This window comes from Tamandua tetradactyla, chromosome 10 (genome assembly GCF_023851605.1).
Source record: "Tamandua tetradactyla isolate mTamTet1 chromosome 10, mTamTet1.pri, whole genome shotgun sequence".
NCBI classification, from domain to species: domain Eukaryota; kingdom Metazoa; phylum Chordata; class Mammalia; order Pilosa; family Myrmecophagidae; genus Tamandua; species Tamandua tetradactyla.
The window spans coordinates 91264626-91278254 of NC_135336.1; the positions used below are offsets into that span (position 1 = coordinate 91264626).

General features: G+C 41.1%; 1 protein-coding gene across 9 annotated transcripts in view; it reads right to left on the reverse strand.

Moving 5' to 3' along the window:
- The window catches only part of TIAM1 (TIAM Rac1 associated GEF 1), a 429921-nt gene that overhangs the window by 152897 nt on the left and 263395 nt on the right, over positions 1 to 13629 (reverse strand). The window contains exon 1 of one of the 9 annotated variants that reach the window (XM_077118817.1): positions 2368 to 2560. The exons of the other annotated variants lie outside the window; for them this stretch is intronic. The gene's annotated coding sequence lies outside the window, so the exon portion shown is untranslated. Of the gene's footprint in view, positions 1 to 2367; positions 2561 to 13629 lie in introns of those variants that run through there. 9 annotated transcript variants of the gene reach the window in all.

The following is a 13629-nucleotide window of genomic DNA, read 5'->3' on the forward strand; positions in this document are numbered from 1 at the left end:
TAGAATAGAATAAATTACTGCTGGAAAAAAAGACAAAGTGAAGGGAGAGAATATAGAATGCATACCACATCTCACTATGCACCTCACTCAATCTAGCAGCAAGCTTTGTAAACAGCCAACTCAAACAGGGTAAGCAAGGTAGTTGCAAAATCTACAATGTCCCAATCAGTTGCTCCAAAGGACAAGTGTTCTAGGATCCTAAGGCCAGTCAAGGATTTTCGCCGGTGTTCCTCTGAGGCCAATGTGATAGGGCGAGTCACACTCTGGACCACATCCGTAGACACGCGCTCCGTGACAAATGTCATACAACGGTTCTCGTCACAATAACTGATAAAAAGACAATCGCAATGCAGCAGTAGTAGTTCTGGAGAGGAGCAGCATTGCAGAAGAAAGGAGAGACCGTGCATCTTCCAGACAACTCTCTTTGAACACTGCTTTTTTCTCCACGGGGTGCTGGAATACATTTGAGGGGGACTGAGCTTGACATGGGGCTCTCTGGTTCATGCCAGAGTGTGGCTGGGCCGTGCTGCTGAGTGACCGCATCCCCATGAACAGTGAAGGGACCTTTCCACCAGGGATGTGCTCAAAGGGCTTTTGGAAATGCTGGGACTGCAACAAGGATCCATGCTCAAAACCAAGGGCCTCACCCTCCCTTTTTGGGTAAATTATAAGCCCCACCGAGGACCCGGGGGACAGGACCAGGATTCTGTGGAAACTTCCTCTGCATAATTGGATGTGCTAAGGGGGGTCTCCAATTCCTACTCCATAAAGCATGGGTGAAATAGTTTTAGCCCAACTGTCTTTTTAAGACATATAAACAGACACTCAAAAGTCCAATCAAGTCCTCAAAAGTTCCTATATCCGTGCACTGCCCTAATGCTGAGCAATGCCATTTCCTGGCATACCCAAATGATTCCAAAGTAACTAAGCGAGCAAACATGCTTACAGAATCAGTATTTTTAAGCCAGCTACAAATCAGGAAGTGTCTACCAAAATAAAAACTTTCATTTCAGAGCAGTGGATCTTTGGCAATACTTAACAGGTTCAGCTGGAGCAGGCGTTACCACATGTCTTAGAAGCCAAGTCAGCGCATTTCAAAATGAAGGAATATTTTCTACCCGTCTCAGGGGGAACCACTACGTATTGAATACTTACTACCTGGCTGGCACTGTGTTAACGACTTTAGGCCAAAATACTCTTTTATGTTTCCCAAAGTTACTGGTATTTATCGTCTTACCACGAATAGTGAGACACCCCCAACTGGCAACTGCCGAGGCACTACAACTCTGATATTACAACACTCACTGCAAAACTCCCTCCTGGCTTCATCTGAGGGAGTTGGAAATGGACAGGCCCTAGTAAAGTGCTGTGCTACACAGAGGCCATGAAAACTCCCGCATATCCCACAGCCTGCCCCTAAGAATGGCTCACATGAGGCTCTGGCATACCAAAATGATTTTAATAGCATTTTCAGGGCAGACTACAAGAATCACATGATGCCTCAAAAATCCAACAGCATCATCCTCTTGTCTTAAAGCCATGAAGCTACTGAATGAGTGAGAATTTCATGTCACACCCCTTGAGATGAGTGTGATGGGAGAACACGCCTCTGAGCTCACAGTTCCTAAATTCTCTATTCCAAGTTTGAGTCATGGTAAAAGAAAATCACACTGATCACTGTAGGGGAGATGGGAACATCTGATCCCAAATGAAAATAAAAATGGAACTGGAGATAATTAGCCTGTAATGCTGACATCTGTCCTTTACTATTGCACCACGTTGTGGCATAACATAACAGGGTGTTCCCGGTGAAAAAACTGGGTTATCTAGATGCTCACAAGGGGAAAGTGAGAGAGGACAGTACTCTGTTGAAAGCACCTGCACACCTCCCATGAGACATAAAAGAATATGATCCTTAAACTATCCCAGAACCATCTTCTCAAGAACATGCAAATAAAATCACTTTACCCAGCAACATGCTTCCAAAATCGAGTCACCCAAGTCTTGTCACCTAGGCAGACCTGCCTCCCAGTCCCAAGAAAGTTGTAGACATCTCTGGAGCAGAGGAAGAAGCCACACGTCCGGAGATGCCAGGGCAGGGTGAGGGTAGGTTAGAGCAGGAAGTATTTCAGACAGAAGCTCTAGTTTTCCAAGCCTGAAGTTGAGCCCTGAGACAGTATGGAGACATGCGAGTCCAGAGAAAAGGTGTGCCAAGAGAAGGGACTCCAAGACCCCTTAGCTACTGACTTCTTCCAAGATCTACAAACCCATACAAGTGACTCAAAAGTAGGAAAGTGCAACTCGCAATTTTCTTGATGGTCTCTGGCTGCTACAACCCTTGGCTTCCCCCTTAATCTATTCCCTTACCGTATGTATCTAAGAGGGAAGACTTTCAGCCAAAAACTCAGTCGGGTTGGCAAGGGGTCCTTCCTTCATCGGGGATGCAGAGTAGGGCATGGCCACCTTCACCGGACTTTAAGCTATGGACAATTTCGTTCCTCTCACCACCCTACAAGCCATGGTTCCTTGTCACAGAGCCGCCATTCCACACAGAGTGGGAGGGCCACGTGGTGAATTAGGGAAGGGCTCCTACCAGGGTGAGGTCACATACCCAACAGCCCATTTGGTAAGCATGTTTCAGCAACAAGGGCTGGGACTGCCTGATTTGTAGAGGACAAAGAATGTTACAAAACCCTCTGGAGAGGTCACCCAGGCAGGGCCACACACCAAAGCCACTCTGTTGGCCACTCACACTCTGAGCTTTAAGGAACTGCCCAGAAAGAATCACACCCTGGCATGAGCCTCCTACTTCCTCCTTAGTTCTGCTGCTGCTGCTGCCACTGTCTTGGCAGGAAAGAGTTCGTGACATGGCAAAGCTCTTCAAGAATACCTCTCCAATATAAGAATAGAGCTAGTGGTTCAAGAGAGGTTTCATTCATCCAGATAGGAAGAAGGCTAATTCTAAGGCTGAAGCACTGGAAGTGAAGAGGAAGGAATACAATCTAGAAGGATGAAGTATATATGTATGCACGTTTCATTAGCAATTTAATTTAACAGCCAAAAGTCACAGAGCAATTGCAATACTTGGAAAGCCTAACTTTCCTGCTTTAAAGTGAATATCAACCTTGATGTGCTTAGAGAGCACAACCTGATAGAGGACTTTAATAAAGATAGTTTGGGGCTATGGATGCTAAATAAAAGGAAACTGGGCATTAGTAGGTGTGATGGAGTCTGTGAAGGTATTTCATTGGGGAGTTACATGATCAAACCAGTCATTTCCCACCAATAGCTTGGTAGAGAAGGCCATAGAAAGGCCTCACCTGGGGCAGTGAATGGCCTGAAAGTAGTGAGAAGGGCAGGTGAAATCATTCAGGACTCAGTGGTTACACATAACCCTGTGAAAAAGGAGGGGGGGAGAGAAGGAGTCAGTGTTTACTAGGAGGTTTTGAGTTCCGTAACTGAAAAAAAAAGAAAGGTTATAAGAATATCTTCCAGTTCTGGGTCAAGATGGTGGCTTACCAACGTGTGCATTTTAGTTCGTCCTCCAGAACAACTACTAAATAACCAGAAACAGTACAGAACAGCTCCTGGGGCCACGTCAGTGACCAGACACACAGCGTACCCCAGTCTGGACCAGCTGGACCGGCTTCGAGCACCCCACAGAACCGTGAGTTCCCAAAGCTGCAGTGGCCAGTGCCCCTCCCCCACAGGCAGCTTCCTAGAGGGGAAAGGAAAGAGAATTTACCAGCAGCAGGGACTGAGCACAATCAAATGCCAATTGTGGAATTAATTAACAAATTATGACTACTAAAAATAGGCCCCCAGCTTAGGTGAACCTGGTCAAAGTGGAGGTTGCTCATTTTTACCCCTGTGCAAGGGGGCAGGGCTGATGGAAAAAGGGGGAAAAAAAAGAAGGAAACAGGTTTTTGTGGCTGTGTTTCTACAAAGGCTTGACTGTTTTGGACATAGCGGCAGGACTTCTCAGGCTGCAACTGCCCCAGGCATAGGCAGAAGTGAGCTCTTTTGGGAGCTTGTCTGAGCCTGGGGAGGGGTGAAGCCCAACTCAGGTGGAATCCCTCCCTCAAAGAATTCAGACACCAGGGCTTGGTAATTTGAAGCCATTAAAACCAGCCTACAACCTCTCCTCTGTCTCCACCAAGCCCCCAGCAGGGAGAGTCAGCCAAAGTTAAAGGTATCGCATCATCTTATGCTGGTGAGACCTGCAGGCAGACAAGTGCCACATACTGGGCAGGATAAGAAAAACAGAATCCAGAGACTTCGCAGGAAAATCTCTCAACCTGCTGGGTCTTCCCTCAGGAAAAACCAATGCAGGTGACTCTTTTCTCCTGAGAGGAGACCAGTTTGGTCTGGGAAAATCTGGCTGGGGTCTATAATATCTAAGTAGACCCTTCTAAGTGTGTGTGTGTTGGGGGGGGAGGGGGAAGCAGCACACAAGCAGGGCAAGAAACAAGAAAACAAGAACTGAAAAATTCTATGTTAAACAAAACATAAGCTAGAGGTCCAGATAAAGCTGAACGGAATGTCAAAGAACAGATAGACAACAAATTCATCCAGCAAGAAAACCCTAGGTAAAAGAAGTGAAAGCAATCTCCAGAATAAACTAATTAAGGCAATTAAATGCCCAGACGCCAACAAAAAATAACAAATAACACTAGGAAAATTGAAGATATGGCCCAGTCAAAGGAACAAACCAACAATTCAAATGACATACAGGAGCTCAAACAATTAATTCAGAATATATGAACAGACATGGAAAACCTCATCAAAAACCAAATCAATGAATTGAAGGAGGATATAAAGAAGGCAAGGAATGAACAAAAAGAAGAAATTGAAAGTCTGAAAAAACAAATCACAGAACTTACAGGAATGAAAGGCAAGGTAGAAGAGATGAAAAAAACAATGGAAACCTACAATGGTAGATTTCGAGAGACAGAACATAGAATTAGTGAACTGAAGGATGGAACATCTGAAATCCGGCAAGAAAAAGAAAATATACAGGGAAAAAATGGAAAAATATGATCAGGGACTCAGGGAATTGAAGGACAATATGAAGCATGCGAATATACGTGTTGTGGGTGTCCCAGAAGGAGAAGAGAAGGGAAAAGGAGGAGAAAAACTAATGGAGGAAATTATCACTGAAAAGTTTCCAACTCTTAAGAAAGACTTAAAATTACAGATCCAAGAAGTGCAGTGTACCCCAAAGAGAATAGTTTCAAATAGACATACCCCAAGACACTTACTAATCAGAATGTCAGAGGTCAAAGAGAAAGAGAATCTTGAAAGCAGCAAGAAAAAAGCAATCCATCACATAAAAGGGAAGCCCAATAAGATTATGCGCAAATCTCTCAGCTGAAACCATGGAGGCAAGAAGACAGTGGGATGATATATTTAAATTATTAAAAGAGAAAAACTGCCAACCAAGCATTCTATTCCCAGCAAAACTGTCCTTCAAAAATGAGGGAGAAATTAAAACATTTTCAGACAAAAAATCAATGAGAGAATTTGTGACCAAGAGACCAGCTCTGCAAGAAATAATAAAGGGAGCACTAGAGACAGATACGAAGGCAGAAGAGAGAGGTGTGGAGAAGAGTGCAGAAAGGAAGACCATGAATAAAGGTAAAAAGAAGGAAAATTAGATATGACATATAAAATCCAAAAGGCAAAATAGTAGAAGAAAGTACTACCCATGCTGTAATAACACTGAATGTTAATGGATTAAACTCTCCAATCAAAAGACATAGTCTGGCAGAATGGATTAAAAAACAGGACCCATCTATATGCTGTCTCTACTCAAAGGACATGAGGGCAAGGACACAAATGGTCATTTATACACCAATGTTTATAGCAGCATTATTTACAATTACCAAGAGATGGAAACAGCCAAAATATCCATCAACAGACAGTTGGCTAAACAAACTGTGATATTTACATACAATGGAATATTATGCAGCTGTAAGACAGAATAAAGTTATGAAGTATATAACATCATGAATGGACCTTAAGGACATTATGCTGAGTGTGATTAGCCAGAAATGAAAGGACAAATACTGTATGGTCTCACTGATATGAACTGACACTAGTGAATAAACTCGGAATATTTCGTTGGTAACAGAGACCATCAGGAGATAGAAATAGGGTAAGATATTGGGTTATTGGAGCTGAAGGGATACAGATTGTGCAACAGGACTGAATATAAAAACTCAGAAATGGACAGCACAATATTACCTAACTAATACAATTATGTTAAAACACTGAATGAAGCTGCATATGAGAATGATAGAGGGAGGAGGGCTGGGGCATAAATGAAATCACAAAGAAGGATAGACGATAAAGATTGAGATGGTATAATCTAGGAATGCCTAGAGTGTATAATGATAGTGACTAAATGTACAAATTTAAAAAATGTTTTTGCATGAGGAAGAACAAAAGAATGTCATTACTGCAGTGTGCTGAAAATAGATGGTAATTAATATTTTAAAATTTCAACTTATGTGTGAGACTAAAGCAAAAAATGTTTATTTGGTACAAATTCATACTTTGACTAGTGCATCTCCTAATATAATTTATGTAGATAGTTGGTTGAACTCCTTAAGTACATGGAACTTTGTATAGGACATGAGATTTTGTTGGTTTGTCCAGGTGATACCCTGATGAATCCCAGAGTGATTTGATTAGTGAGTGGAAAAGTATTTGCAAAGTCCCCTTCGGGGAATGGTGAGAACGGGGGGGAAAACTCAACTTCCCCAAGTTGAATTCTTGATATTCTCACAAGCAGTGTGGGAAACAAAAGCTATACACTGAGCCCCCAGTCTTGGGGTTTGTTCATATGAAACCTAACCCCATAGGGGATAGGTCAAGTCTACTTGAAGTTAGGCCTAAAAGTCACCCCCACGAGAATCTCTTTTGTTGCTCAGATGTGGTCTCTCTCTCCAGCCTACACAGCAAACAAACTCACCACCCTCCCCCTGTCTATGTGGGACATGACTCCCAGGGGTGTGGATCTTCCTGGCAATGTGGGAAAGAAATCCCAGAATGAGCTGAGATTCAGCATCAAGGGATTGAGAAAATCTCTAGAATGAGCCAAGACCCAGCATCAAGGGATTGAGAAAACCTTCTCAACCAAAAGGGGGAAGAGGGAAATGAGACAAAGTATCAATGGCTAAGAGATTCCAGAGTCCAGAGGTTATCCTGACGGTTATTCTTATACATTAAGTAGATATCACCTTGTTAACCAAGATGTAATGGAGAGGCTGGAGGAAACTACCTGAAAATGTAGAGCTGTGTTCCAGTAGCCATGTTTCTTGATGATGATTGTATAATGATATAGCTTTCACAATGTGAACTGTGTGATTGTGAAAACCTTGTGTCTGATGCTCCTTTTATCTACCTTGTCAACAGATGAGGAGAACATATGGAATAAAAACAAGTAATGGGGGAACAAATGTTAAAATAAATTTAGTTTGAAATGCTAGTTATCAATGAAAGGGAGGGGTAAAGGGTATGGTATGCAAAATTTTTTTTTCTGTTTTTCTTTTATTTTTCTGTTGTCTTTTTATTTCTTTTTCTGAATTGAGGCAAATGTTCTGGGAAATGATCATGATGATGAATATGCAACTATGTGATGATATTGTGAATTGCTGAGTGTATGTGTTGGGAATGTTTGTGTTTCTTTCTTGCAATTTTTTTTTAATTAATAAAAAATTTTTTAAAAAAAAGAATATCTTCCATTCTTAGGGTGAATGGAGCACCCAATTTAAAAGTATTCTATGGAATTAATGATCCTACTGCTTATAGGTTGAATTTGTCCCCAGCAAAAGATATGTTCAAGTCCTATCCCTCAGCCCTGTGACTTTATTTGGTAATAAGATCTCTGAAGATGTAATCAGTTAAGATGAGGTCAAACTGGACTTGGGTGGGCCCTAATCCAATGTGACTTGTGTCCTTAAAAGACGAGGGAAATTTGGACAAAGAAATAGACAGGACACAGCGAGAAGGTGGGCTCTAGACAGAGGCAGAGGCTGGAGTGAGGTAGCTACAAGCCTAGGCATGTCAAGGATGGCTGACAAACACCAGAAGCTAACAGAGGCAAGGAAGGATTCTTCCCAACAGATTTCTGGGGAAGCATGGCCCTGCCAACATCTTGAGTTTGGACTTCTGGCTACGGAGCTGTGACACAAGACATTTCTGTTGTTTTAAGACACCTGGATTGTGGCACTGTCATGGCAGCTCTAGCAAACTAAGACACTACTGAAACTTTGGTGCCCATACCATAAGAAAAGAACAAAGACATCTGCAATAAAAGAAAAGAAAATATACTCACAGAAAGTTTAGGTCAGGAAGGATTCAAGCCAATTGCACCCGAGTGACTGAGGAATTTTAAAAAACACTTTAAATAACCTGTGAAAGGCCACTAGTTTGAAACAGTATCTGAACCTCCACCATTTATTGTCCAAACTAGTACATTTTGTAATAACAAGCCGATGAAACAGTATCAATAATTTAATACAATACACCTCTGGTTTGGTAACATAAAGTAAAAAAGTAAATCATATTTGAGTTTAGTCTCCCAAACTCTCTGTAGGTCTGTAGGTCTGTAGGACATACAACAGACTCCTTACCTTGGGATCAGGCTTATTATTTTAAATAAGATCATCTGTTGCCAAGTCCTGTGTTCAGAAATTGCACAAATCATAGTGAAATGCATTTAGAATGCATAAATCAATGCATCCAAGTGCCACTTCAAACAAATGTAGCATTTAAGGATAATCACTTAATCTTTCTATGAGTGAGTAAAATGAGAAGTCAGTAGCTGCAAAACAGCAAGCAGAACTCAGGTAATGCTCTTAATATGTTATGAGATCTTACCTGGGAAGGCTGGGGCAGGGCTCATGGTAACAGGGACGGACAGGAGGCAGGAAAGATATGGAGTAAATTGGAACCACAGATAACTCAGTCCAACCCTTCTGAATATCCATGCTCTCTTTAAAATGTTCTGGAAGCTTCTATATTACCTACATCTGAAAAGAAGCCCATGCTTCTTGAACTTGCTCAAAAAACATCAGCATCATATTGAGAACACCGTGAGCTTTCCTCTATGCAGCATTGTTTTTTTTGTTGTTGTTAAGACAAAAAGTGCCACAGAGCTGGACTCCAGGGATGGCAAGATGGAAGAGCAACCCAGTTGCCCGGGTGCAAGATCTTTTAGGCTAAATAAACAACCAACATTCGTCCTAGCAGAATTATAAATTGGAGGGAGAGAAATGTCACCAGAAGTAGTTGGAAATCAGATTTTTAAAAAGAAGAAAAAAAAAAATCAAAGAGTATTTACGCCTCACCCTGAAGCCATGAGAGGATAATCAGCCTATTTCAACATAAAGATCCTGGGAAATCATGGGAACATTTTGGAAACAGTGAAACAGTAAATGGTAAGGGAAGGTGGTGAAAGTAACAGGTCTCTGCTGTGATGGACTCCCTGAATTATACGTTTGGGAGTGGCGGGGATGGGAAATTTCGTGTTCTGTATATGTCACCACAATTTTTAAAAAAGTAAAGAGAGAGAGAGACTAAACAGACAATGACAATTAAATGTAATATGTGATCCTGGACTGGATCTAATAATGAAGGAGAAACTGCCCAAAAGGACATTATTGGGATAGGTGAAAATGATGGAATATAGACAGTAGGTTTTATATCAGTGTTAAACTTCTTGAACTTAATGAGGTTACATAAGTGAATATCCTCGCTCTTCAGATACATAAATGGAATTATTAAATGTTCAAAAGGCACGACCTATTCTCAAATTTTAGAGAAGACAGATAGATATATAAATGGATAGACAGATAATTGATAGAAGGCTACAACAAATGTGGGAAAATGTTAAAAGTTAGTAAATCATGGTATCTGGGTAGGGATGTATCAGAGTTCTGCTTTAGATTTGTTCTATGTTTGCACCTGTCCTCTAAGTTTGAGAGTATTTCAAAATAAAACATTTTGGACAAAAAAAAAGTAGAAGAACATCAAACAGCATATCAGCCCCACCTTGAAGTCATAAGATGATAATCGTCCTGTATCAACATAAAGACAGTTCCTGGGAAGTCATGGGAACGTTTTGGAAACAGTGATGCATCAAAGTACCCATATAGAAAAACTGATACACAAAATTACAAAGCAAATCTGTTTATCTGTTTTTGTTTTTGTTTTTCTTATGATGGCAATCAGCTTAGAAATTTGGCATTGATTGCCAGGTAATATCTAAGGGACCACACACAAAGCAAGGGAAACAGGCCTGCCTTCTAAGAATTAATGAGAACACTCCTACCCAGTGCCCTAATATGCAAACTATTATATCGGCATCCCCATCCAACAAAATATTTTCAGAAATGCCCATCCAAAACAGTGTGATATGTGCAATTGCTCATTCATTTAATTAATCTATAAATTATATAAATGAACTGTCCAAAAAAATATGCACTTTATAAACAGAGACAGAAATTTAAATGCATAAAACAATATCTGAATTCTGAAATTTTCTTCCCACCCCCTAATGGATCTATTTTTCACATCTATCCAACACCGAAGACATCTGCTCTAGGACAGTCAGTCTGCAAACTAAGATAAAAATAAGGAAATGCAGCTAATGGAAAAACTCATAGGAATGATCCATTCCTAGCCACACAGCCCCAGCAAGTGCCACCATGGACAATACCAATTCTACCTTCTCGCCCCTTTTTACTGCTGGACCTCTTCCCACCCAAGGCAGGTGGCCATGTCTGCCCACCTGGATGGCAGGTAGGGTCTGCAAGCCCCAAGGGAGCTCTCCAGCAGCAGAAAATGTGTCATCTAAGGTTAAAAAAAAAAACTTACCCCCAGCTCTGTTAATAATAGTCGTCATTTTGTTGGTTTTCTACCTATTTATTGCAAAATTCCTCAGTTTCCTCAACAGTAGAACCAAAATTTTTTTATGACACATCTCATGAGTATCAAAATCTCCCAGAAACTAAAGAAGTTAAAATATCACCACTCAAGAAATCTGGTCCATAAACATGCAGAAAATATTGGGCTGGTCTGAAATTATCAGCTAGTAACATTTCCTCTCACTAGGGACCATTAAATTAAGTGGTGTTTTTAATTAAAAAAAAAAAACAGCATTAAATCCCTTCACCAGGAGTTTATAAAATGAAGGAGGCATTTTTGTAACCCCCTCACCTCCACTCACTAGGGCAATGCAATGTACCATAACTGGCCAAGATGCAATAAGTAAAAACACACTTGTAACCATAACCCTCCCTTTTCAGTGTGGCTGATCTTAGACACAGATGAGCAGCCAAGAAATTTTGGTACTATAGTCTGGAAGAATGAAGACTAATAACAAGCAAAGGAAAACAATTTAAATCAATTAAAAAAAATAATGAAGCTTGGGTCTTCATAGATTGGGGGGGTGCAGGTCTGTTCTCATCTTCCAGAAGAGACCCTCTTTCTCTAGCTAGCTTTCAATCAGAAAGCCACTGGTGACAGAAGCAGCTCTTGCTTAGGAGCTCTTGCCTCTTGATGGAATCTGACCTGCTGAAGTCACCCCTTCAAAAAAAAGACCTCCCTTCCCTTCCCATTTCAGCATTTATTATACTCCTCAGATGCTTCTGCTCACCTCTACCTGTAGATTCTGTCCACAGCCTCCTGCCTGCCTCTCCACATAGTACTTTTCTCCTTAACAAACTCTTCCACTTCCTTTCACACTCTCATCTACTAAAATCTTGGTCTCCAGCATAAATCCTCTCTTTCTAACTTCCTATTGGACCCTCCATGTGGTTTTCTCACTGACAGGTCAAATTTGATATACATGCCGTTTAGGACTGAAACTTTCTACGCTTACAATTTCTCCTGGATGTCAGCATGATTTATAAAAGTAACAGTCTTTGGATTTGGATACATCTAGCCTTAATCTGCTGCTGAATGTCTGTGATGTTGCATGAACTATGTACATGTCAATGAACCAATTCTTCCATCAGCCTAATAGGAATAACATCTATTTTACACATCTGTGCTGGAAATTAGTCGAGGCAAGACACGGTAAAGCACTGTTTCTGGACATTTGGTTGGAACTTGATGAATGCTACTTTCTTTCCTTCCTCTTCCTCTTTATCTCTGCCTTTTTGCCCAAATAATGTTATATCTTCTGAAATATCTTCTCTCGCTATCCTGTCACTTTTATTCCTATCAAAATTCTTCTAAATTAGGTCTCCATGCCATTACTTCCCAATGCTAATATTCCTCTTTATTCTCCATCACCCACCGATCCACCCAACACACACATCTCTGCAAAAATAATCTACATAATGCACGTTTGAGATGCATTTCATGTCCACAGAGAATGCCACCATCTCTTCTGCAATAACTGGGGTACAAACTCCCCTGGTGTAGACAGAGTAAAAAGCCATAGGAGAAGTGGAGTATGTTTCAGAAAACTAATTTTACATAAAGACTTACTCAAGAGGTGAGGAAGGGTAGGGGAGTTGGGGCAGATTAATTATGGAATAAAATTTGAAATTTGAATTATCTTCTAAGATGAAATATCCACTTAAAAAAAAAAAGACATTTGCAGCAGCTAGAAATTAATTCTCTTTTTTTTTTTTTTTAGAGAGAGGGAGGAAGGGAAGGAAAGACAGAGAGAAGGAAGGAAGGAAACATCTTTAAACATTTTCTTGTTTTATTGTATTTTGTTTGTTTGTTTGTTTTTTACATGGGCTGGGGCCGGGAATCGAACCGAGGTCCTCCGGCATGGCAGGCAAGCACTTTGCCCGCTGAGCCACCGCGGCCCGCCCTAATTCTCTTTTAATGTAGGGGTGTTTTCTTGGAAACTTGCAAAGCTCTGATCTTCCAAGACGTTCTTCATCATTTTTCTTCTCTGAATTCCCATTAAGTTACTTGATACTGGATTTTCTTAATCCATCTCCTCTGAAAGGACCACAAGTAGTAAGCAAAGGAATCAGTTACTCTTTGCCACAGTGATTTATGTCACATGTCCCCCAATAACTGTTCTCCAAGACCTAGTATTTTAGTTTGCTAAAGCTGCCAGAATGCAATATATCAGAAATGGACTGGCTTTTATAAAGGGGATTTAGAAAGTTACAAATTTACAGTTCTAAGGCCATGAAAATGTCCAAATTTAAGGCATCATCAACCAGATGATATCTGGACTCTGCAGAAAGGCTGCTGGCATCTGGGACGCCTCTAGCTGGGAAGGCACGTGACTGAAGTCTGCTGATTCATGCTCCCAGTTTGTTGTTTTCAACTTATAATTCAGTGGCTTTCTCAATATGTCTTGAGGGTCTTCTCGTACATCTCCAGGGTGTTTCTCTCCTTAAGCATCTGTGGATGCTCTTTCAGCTTCTCCAGGGCAAACTCTGGATTTTATCTTTTAGCTTCTCTGAGTTCCCTCCAGGTTCCTGGGTCCTTCAGGTTCTGAGGGTCCTTGCTTAGCATCTCCTGAGGTGCTTCTATCTGAGCTTACTCTAAAAAGTCTCTCTTTTAAAGGATTCCAGTAAGCAGATTAAGACCCATCTTGAATGGGCAGGGTCACATTTATATGGAAACAACCCAACCAAAAGGTCC